This window comes from Vigna unguiculata, chromosome 11 (genome assembly GCF_004118075.2).
Source record: "Vigna unguiculata cultivar IT97K-499-35 chromosome 11, ASM411807v1, whole genome shotgun sequence".
NCBI lineage: Eukaryota > Viridiplantae > Streptophyta > Magnoliopsida > Fabales > Fabaceae > Vigna > Vigna unguiculata.
In genome coordinates, this window is record NC_040289.1 from 16,214,488 (window position 1) to 16,223,969 (window position 9,482).

A 9,482-nucleotide genomic window follows, 5' to 3' on the forward strand; every position below is an offset into this window, starting at 1 on the left:
GAAAAGGAGAGCCAAGTGGTCTAGAAAAATGGAGGGAAAAAGGATCTAGAATGTGGTATTTGGAGCCAAAAAGAGAGCATGAGGCAAGTGTGACTTGCCACCTAAGCAAGTCACATGGGACTTGCTTCTAGGCGCATACGAGAAGCTTGGTGACCAAGCTTGGAGCAAGAAGGATCTGGATCCTCACAAAAATGCACTCTCTCTCTTGTTGGGCCAATTTCAAGCCCAACTCTCCTTTGGTCCAATTCTCTTCAAAGGCCAAAAACCCTCTAAGGCCCAATACATGGCCCAAATAAAAAACCTATTCTACAAAGCCCAAAATACAAGGACCAAAAATAAACCCTATTCTAATATTTACAAACAAAGAGTCTTTGGCTAGGTCTTCACATCTTCCTTGGCCCATGTAAAGTTCATCTTGGGCCTTGTATGTGCATTGAAGGCTCATTCCTGTTGTATCCTCCTAGCCATTGCTCTTGTTGTGGGTCCCTTGGTTAGAGGCATGTCATCGTCCCCTCCCTCTTGAGAATGATTTGTCCTCAAATCTGAAATTTCTGCCTTATCATCTGTACCACCTGCAAAAGGTAGTAAGTCAACAACATTAAAGGTGGCATGTACATCATATTCCTCAGGCAACTCTAGCCTATATGCATTATCATTGACTCTTTTCAACACTTTAAAGGGACCATGACCTCGAGGGCTAAGAGGCACTTTCCTTTCTTCACTAACTTGATGGCAAGCAAAGAGTTGCTCAACCTTCATCTCTCAATCAAAATAAGCTTCAACATCATCCTTTCCTTGAAAGTGAGGCAAGTCTACTTTAACTTCTCTAGGATTAGGGTCTTTTCTTTGCCTTCTAATGTGGGAAGGTTGTTGATAATATTCTCCTAATCTTAATCCTTCCTCTTCCCCATATATTGAAGCTCCACTTCTAGACCCTTTGCTATAATTACTCCTACTTTTTAGCTTATTTTGGATTTTCTGATCTCTTTTCTTTAAAGCTTTGATTTGTTCCTCCAAGAGAGCAATTTGGCCATCTCTTTCCAATTGATCTTTCACCTTGTAAATTGCCTCTTGTTGTCTCCATAGTTCAAGTGATTTGATTTGTTGAGAAACATGTTTTAAACTATGAATTGAATCCTCATAATCACTTGCACTATGTAGGGAGGGTTGACTAGCCATGATTACTAAAAGCTAACTAAGATATTCTAAAGAAGAAGTAAATAGCAAACTTCTTGAATTATCTTCCAGAAAAGAGAGGTGAATCACTTGGATTGCTTACTTACCAAGTCTTTCCTTGCCAAAGTAATTCAAAGAATATTGCACAAAACTTCTAAAATAGAATTAGACACACACTAACAATTAAGCAACAAAAACAAAAAGATTTGGAGTCTAACTATGCGGCCTACTTTGGTGAGACTTGATGTTGCAAAACACACTCACCATCTACAAGCGCTTTTACTATTTAAGAAGGTTCTAATTAAGAGATGATAGAATGAACAACACAAAAATTGAAAGACAATCAAAGGAAGTAATGAACAACACAAAAATTGAAAGAAAAATCACAAGGAAGATGAACTTATCTCTTGACGTCAAGCTTGATCAACCAAGTCTCCAGATACCACATGATGAGTCCATCTTCAAGAGTAAGGAAGCCAAGGAGAAGCCATGCGGAATTGATGAAGCTTCCATGGAGAAGGATGAAGGTGCGCAAGTTAGAAGATGAGAGGAGAAGTTGTGCGGCAATGATGTTTGGAGAAGCTCTTAAGTGAGGTTGGGCCAACACTCAAGGAAGGGGGCTAAAGGAAACCAAGAAGGAAAACTCTAGCCTAAGTTGATTCACAAAAAGATAGGAGTCTGGAGTCATCTCAACAGAGTTTCTCTACTATATTCATGAATGAAAATACAAGGGTCCTAAGCTCTCTATTTATAGTAGAAAAGGAGAGCCAAGTGGTCTAGAAAATGGAGGGAAAAAGGATCTAGATTGTGGTATTTGGAGCCAAAAGGAGAGCATAAGGCAAGTGTGACTTGCCACCTAAGCAAGTCACAAGGGACTTGCATCTAGGCGCATAAGAGAAGCTTGGTGACCAAGCTTGGAGCAAGAAAGATCTAGATCCTCTCACAAATGCGCTCTCTCTCTTGTTGGGCCAATTTCAAGCCCAACTCTTCTTTGGTCCAATTCTCTTCAAAGCCCAAAAACCCTCCAAGGCCCAATACATGGCCCAAACAAAAACCCTATTCTACAAAGCCCAAAATACAAGGCCCAAAAATAAACCCTATTCTAATATTTACAAACAAAGAGTCCTAGGCTAGATCTTCACACGCCCATGTAAAGTTCATCTTGGGCCTTGTATCTGCATTGGAGACCCATTCCTCTTGTATCCTCTTAGCCATTGCTCTTGTTGTGGGTCCCTTGGTTACTAATAGAATGCTTGTGTTGAGATCAATCCTTGCTTCTATTATTTTGAGAGCACTAAGCTAATTGTTTACAAAATTTCCTCTAGCCACCTTCCACTACCCTAGCTTCTAGTCTAGTTCTCCTTTCACCACTCCAAATACCATTGCTACAAGAGCCTTAAACACTTGTCGCCATTCTATTTTTGTTGCCTATGATGTTTCTACCAGCCACCACACGTTGGAGCTTTATCAAATTGGTATCAAGAGCAACTCATGCTTGGAGTCTCAAGTTTGAGTAATGTTTCTGGTCTCCTTTTGTTTTTCTTGAAATCATCCGTGTTGTTCATCCATTTTCCTTGTATTTCATTTTTCGTGTTGTTCTTCATGTTTCCTTCAAATCAACTGAACATCTATGAGTCTACATGAATTATATGGATTCAAATTGTAGATCTACATGATTTTTGGTTCACATTTGTTCTAAAATTCCATTTAATTTTCCAACAACGTTTTCTTTCCTTCCTAGTGTTTGTTCTTCATTTTCATTCGGTGGTTTCCATTTCTTTTCTGTTTAATCTTTGTAGTTTTGTCTTATGTTATGATTCATGCTTCGTTTATGCTTTCATCTCCAATTTTCACCATTTAAATTTCCATTTTCTACAATTGCTTGATGAGAACCAAGTCCTACATCACACAATAAAGCTATGAACATCAAAGTGATGCTTATGGATGTGTAAGGCATGTTCTCCCTGTTTTTTGATCCATTTAACTGATTGGATTCTTGCTTTTGTGTGTTCCATATGTTCTTCTATGCTTCATGCTTGATTCTAGATCATAATCAAGTTCATTCTACTTGAATTTCATAGAACATCTTACAAATTTCCGTGAGCAACTCTACTACAATCTCGGTTTTCAGTTTTCATTGCACGCACACCTACTGTTTGTCATTTATCATGAAAGCATGGTTTGGCCAAATTTTTATCTAATTTTTTCCTTTTGAAGCTAAGAGATAGAAGACAATAATAAAAAAAGAATCACTCCAAAATGTTGAGTACAAAAATATAATAAATATTTGAATCAGAGGCATAAATTCACGTTTTTTTGGTCTGGCAGCTTCAAAATTTTCAATTTTCAGTAATGTTTTGTGTGTTGACAGTCCATTAAGTGCTCCTTGTTGCTATGATTATTGGCCTATGTGTGTGCTCAATATTGCTCTAAGTTTGCCTTGATTAAGTGTAGTTCACTCCTTCCTTTTGGAATCAACTTGCAATGAGTACAATGACCTTTGTGTGAGCACTTCTCCTTATTTCCTTTTCAGATTTTCTATTCAATTCTAGTGTTATTCTATGTTCCTTTTGCTTATGCTAGCCTTTAATTCTTGCTTTAATTTATTGCTTGTCATTTCTTCTTTACTCGTTCAAGTCATGTCTCATCTATATTCACTTTGGTTTAGCAAATTCTACTTAGCTTTTCTTGTTTCATTCTTTGCTTCTTTTCAAGTACATTGGCTCTCGGGTTTTTGGATTTGATTTGGTGCTTGGTATGAAGTTTAGCTTGGTTTCTATTCTAATGGTAGCATCTTAGGTGGTGGATGTTGAAGTAAACTTTTAGCTTTGTGCTTTCATTATAATTTCTTCCTCCTCCTCACCTTTGAGAGCTTTGATCCTACAACCTTCGTGTGCTAACCATTTTATTTTTGCATAGTTTTCTTGTTGTTTTCTTCTCTATTTTTGCAGCTTTTGGTTTTTGTTTTGGTGCTCTTTGACCGTCCAAATAATTATGTGTGGTGCCTTCAAGTTGCCACATTTGATGCTCTAAGTTTTGGCCATCAACTAAGGCCTTAAAGCTTCCATCAAGCTCTCAGCAATTGGTGTTTTGGAAGCAATTCTCCATTGTTCTTTACATTGCTTTACTTGTTCTTTTGTTCTCTAATTTTCATCAAATTTTTGGTCACTTATTTGGTGCACATTGAAGTATCTTTGTGTGCAAATCTTTTGGTAAAATGGCCTTAAAATTGTGAGTTACAAATTATTTGGCCATCATTTTGCTTGCAGGATACTTCATTTTAACACCTACTTTATGTTCCAAATTGTGCTTTCTTTTCCTCATTGTAATTGTGGCCTACTTAGGTGTCTTGGGGAACCAAAAGATGTTCAATCATATCTCCTAAGTAGAACCTTTCTCACCTATAGTGCAAACATTTTTAGTGGTAAGAGTGTTGAAAGTTCAAAGTGCTTTCTCACCTTGCCTTAGGCCACATAGTTTAGATTCATGTTTTCACGTTGCATAGTGGCTTGATTTGTGAGACCAAAGTCTCTAAAATTTTGCCAATTAAGGGTCCGTTTTAGTGTTAATCTTTTGCTTTCTTTAAGTCTTGTTTGCTTGTTTGTGTGCTTTATCTCAAGTGATTCTATCTACTTATTACTTGAATATTTTTATGAACTTTGAGTACTTTTTCAAGTGTAACCTTGGCAAGGATTAGCCTTGGTACTTAGGGAATCCGTGAGACTGACCTCGCTTACTTGGAGGTACACTTGTGCTAGTCCTCTTCTTTCACCCTTTTATCCAAGTTCATAAGTTCATTCAATCACTATGAGTACAAGAATGGTTACTCGTTCTAGTGCCCAAAGGTCACTTGTTTCTTTCTTTAGAAATTTCACTCCAATTCTTTGAGAAAATTGTTTTTCACACTTTGTTTTTATAATGAGTTGTTATCCATATGTTGGTTCTTCTACATATAGTTCTAAGTTGCATAGGCATGCTAGTAATGAGTTGCATCATACATTTCATAGTGATATTCTATTCTTTGGGGAGGATATAGGTCCAATATCATACACAGACTGGATGTGGGATACAGAGAAGTTGGTGCAATCATTCTTTAATAAATATAGTCAGTTTGACATTCTTAGGCATGTTATTTCTAAATTTGTAGGACATGCATATGAGTGGTGGACAAAGAGGAAATCTAGAGTGGAGAAGGGCAGAAAACCATCCATTAGTGGTTTTTATAAGTTAAAAACATGCATGTGGAAAACGTTTGTTCACTCTTCATTTAGGATATCTAGAGAGCAATAGTCTAAGATAGAAAACTTCATTGCCATAGGAGAAGTTAAGAAAATCTAAAGAAGAGAAGGAGAGAAAAGAATATGAAGAAAAAGAGAAAATAAGACAAGAGAAAGAATTTGAAAGAAAATCAAAAAAGGAAGAGTTTAAAAGAAAATTAATTGAAAAGAAGGAAATCATGGTTAGGGAAGTAGTGTTCCATCCTTCTACAGTTCCTTCCAGATCAAGTTTCCAAAGGGAGTTATCCCATCTTTAAACTCTCCCTCATTTTCCATTAATTCTTTTGTCTTGTTTTCCTCTCAAACATTTTTTACTCAATCTCATTCAATTATTTTACACTCCTTAACATATTCTGCTACAACACACATTGACTTTAAATTTCTTTTCAAATATCACTTTAGTCAAAGTGTAAGACATTCCTTTTGTGAAGTGGCCGAAGATCACATTTTTCCAAAATTAAAACACCATCTTCACACATTTCCCGTCAATATCTACTGCATGGTCTCTATGATTTTACTAAAATAATGTTTGATGACTATTGTTGATATATTTTTTATCCCGGTGGAACCTAGCTTTAATTGTTGTGAGCCTTACAAAACCTTCTTGATCTAAGGACAAATCCTCTTCAGGAGGGAGGTGATGATGAATCCACCCCAAGGCTTATAGCTTGGGCCAATGTCAAGGCCCATTCCATGGCCCACTTGCACCTCAAGGCCCAAGCCCAATCAAAGGCCTAATATGTTAAGAAAGATTCAAACGGGCTTTCCTCAAAATGACCAAACTTCTCATGGGCTTCAATTACTCTTTGCATGGGCCAAAGAAGATGTGAAGATATGAAGAGATTGTATGATTGAGCATTACAGTAGCCTTTAAAATTGGGCCCATTGTTTAGGCCTTCCTTTCATAAATAGTAGGCTAAATAAACTTGTTCATTGGATTTTAATTGGGCTAATCCAAGCCCAATAGGGAGCCTTGATCGAGACACTCCACTTACCCTATGAAAGGTGCGACTTCTAGCCTGCAAGGTAGTTTCATGCCACTTGTCACACATACCAGCCGTCATGAGCATCGAAGGGCCGAGAGAGAGACTTATTCTTCAAGCTTGCATTTCATTTCAAATAAAGTTTCATTTGCATGTGCATTAGTGACCTTTTCTTTTATAAAAGAGAGTCTTATGGCACTTTGTAAAGTTTACTCTTGAAATTTTAAATAAATGAGATCACTCCACTCTTCTATTATTTTGAGAGCACCTAAGCTAGAGGTTTACAACATTTCCTCTAGCCACCTTCCACTATCCTTACTTCTAGTTTAGTTCCCATTTCACCACTCCAAATACCATTGTTACAAGAGCCTTAAACACTTGTCTCCATTCCATTTCCACTGCCTATGGATTTTCTTCCAGCCACCACATGTTGGAGCTCCATCACTTTCATAGAGAAGGATGAAGACATGAAAGCTACGATATATGGTGAAGAGAAGTTTTAGCTATGGTGTTTGGAGGTTAGGTTAACACTAAAGTCAAAAGGCTAAAGGAATCCACTAAGGAAGCTTTAGCCTAAGTTGATTAATCACAGAAGGAGAAAGGTTTGGAGTCATCTCAACAGAGTTTGTCTACTATATTCATGAATGAATTTACAAGACCTAGAGCTCTCTATTTATAGGACAAAAGGAGAGATATTCTACATAAAAATCATGCGATAATCTACATTAGCATGTCCTAAGAAGATTTTGGTAATTTTCTTAAAACCATTACTACAAAACTACCCCAAGGGAAAGGGATTCAACACTTGCATCTATGTGTTCATGAGTCTTAAATCATCTTAGAATCATGTATATTTTTAGAAAACCTTTTTAAAGAGATTTAACACCTTATACACTCTAAAAAAATAATATAATAAAACAGACTTAAAAAGAAAAACAAGAACAAAGCATACAAAATTAACCAAAAATCAACATCATACCCATTTTCCTAAAAAAAATAGCCAATTTTGTAAGATTTGGATACAATGACTTGATTAATGGAGTAAACTAATGAAACAAAACATAACATATATGGATAACAACATGGTCATCATTTAGCCATATCAACAAAGAAAGATACTAATCACATCCAATTAGAACTGGGTTTCAAACCCATAGATGAAGAATGCCTACTTTTAGTGATGAAACACCTTTCTTAGACTGAAGTTGATCCTTCTAGCTCTTGTTACCACTTGATATGAACCTTAGAAGATTGGTAGGATCAAGATCAGCCCCTAAAGGTCTGGGAAAGAAAAATCCCATGCTTGAACATGTAACTTCCTAGTTGGAAATTACTTTAATAAAAGAAATAATATATAAATAAAAGTCAATAGTCATAAAATACTCTTCCTAAAACGCGAGAATCTTTAAAATTTGTTTGACACGCTTAAATTCAAATGAACATATCCATGAATTTTATTACAAGTTCTAAAAACTAACTGAAGGTAAATCAAATAACTACAAATAGTTCATAATAAAACTCCCAAGATAGCCCTCTCTCCATCTTTATGTGTCCCTAACATCATCTGCTCCCATGTGACAAGTCACACGATCATCGCCAAACACACATAAAAAGGGTGAGCTCATAACAATACAAATATGCAATTAATAAAATAGAGATTCACCCTAAACTACTTTAATTCATCTAAATTGCTTAATCTTAACACTCAATGCCCAAGGATTTCAGATCATCATCTCATTATAAAAATGAAACTACTAACCCATTTACACATACAATGACTCACCAGTGTAATAAGGGCTTTTGGCCCCGGTTATTTTTGTCATTCTGCCTCAGTTTTAGAACTGAGGCATATTGGGGTGAGGCCAAAAGGGGTTGCCTTTTGGCCTCGGTTATCACCCGAGGCCGTAAAAACACTTTTCTGCCTCGGTTGCAGAGGGACCAGAGCCATAGGTTCAACAATATTTTTTTTTAATTAAAAATTTCTCAGAGCCTTTGGCCTCGGTTATGGTAAGAACCAAGGCCATATACCCCGTCAGTACCCATCTTGTTGCCGCAGAAGGTTCTGTTGTGGAAGTAATCATTGACATCCGTAGAGACAAAAAACAAGGATTCATCATGTTCTCGGTTTAAGCAAATTGTCTCGTGTCACCAATGTGTTTGCAAAACGTCTCCAAGAACCTCAAAGACTTCAATGCAAACACATTCCCTTTCCAGACATGGAATCAAACTCTCTTGGCTCAAACCACAAAGGGGTGGTGGGAATACTGGTTTCTTCAGGCTTTGGTGTTTTTGAAAACAAAGATGCAAACTTGTGGGCTGACTTTATTTGTCTAGTGTCAAAGACGTATCCTGCAACCAAAAAGGGTACATCATGTTAAAGACAAAAAGTACCCGAATGTCCCAAGTAAGGAGGGGTTAAGCCTTTTCCTTCTCACATTCTGAACAGCAAAACCATTGTGGATTCCTTCGCGGCAACCTTCAAGCTCAACGCACTCGCTGTGGAAGCTATATTTGCATCCAGGGAGAACCTTCAGCTTCGCGTCGTCGACGAACGTGCCGAAGCAGATGCAGCACTCTGACTCCTCCGCCGCCGCGCGCTGGTGCAGGATGAACGGTAGGCGCTTGATCGCGTCGGCATCGAGGTCATCCTGAGAAGGAAGCATCGATGGCGCCTAGTGCGATGGGACGGCGTCGAAGAGGAGGCCGTGGTGGCGGCAGATCTGTCGAGCGAAGAAGAGCCACCGGCGAGAGCTTGTCACGACCTTACAAGCTTCCCGATTCGCCAATGCCACCGGCGACGGCTTGCGGAGACGGTGGCCGGAGCAACGCAGTGGCAGCACATCGTGGTTGTAGAGCTTCGCGTAGTGGTGGTGGGTGGCTGGAGCAGCAGGTTGTAGAGAGAAAGAGAGAGAGAGAGAGAGAGGAGAAATGCACCGCGGGGAAGAAAAGGGGGTTTGCGAATTTTGAACCCTAATTAAACTATATGGCCTCGGTTCAATTAATATCCAGCCCTATTTGGCCCCGATTCAATGACACCCAAGGCCAA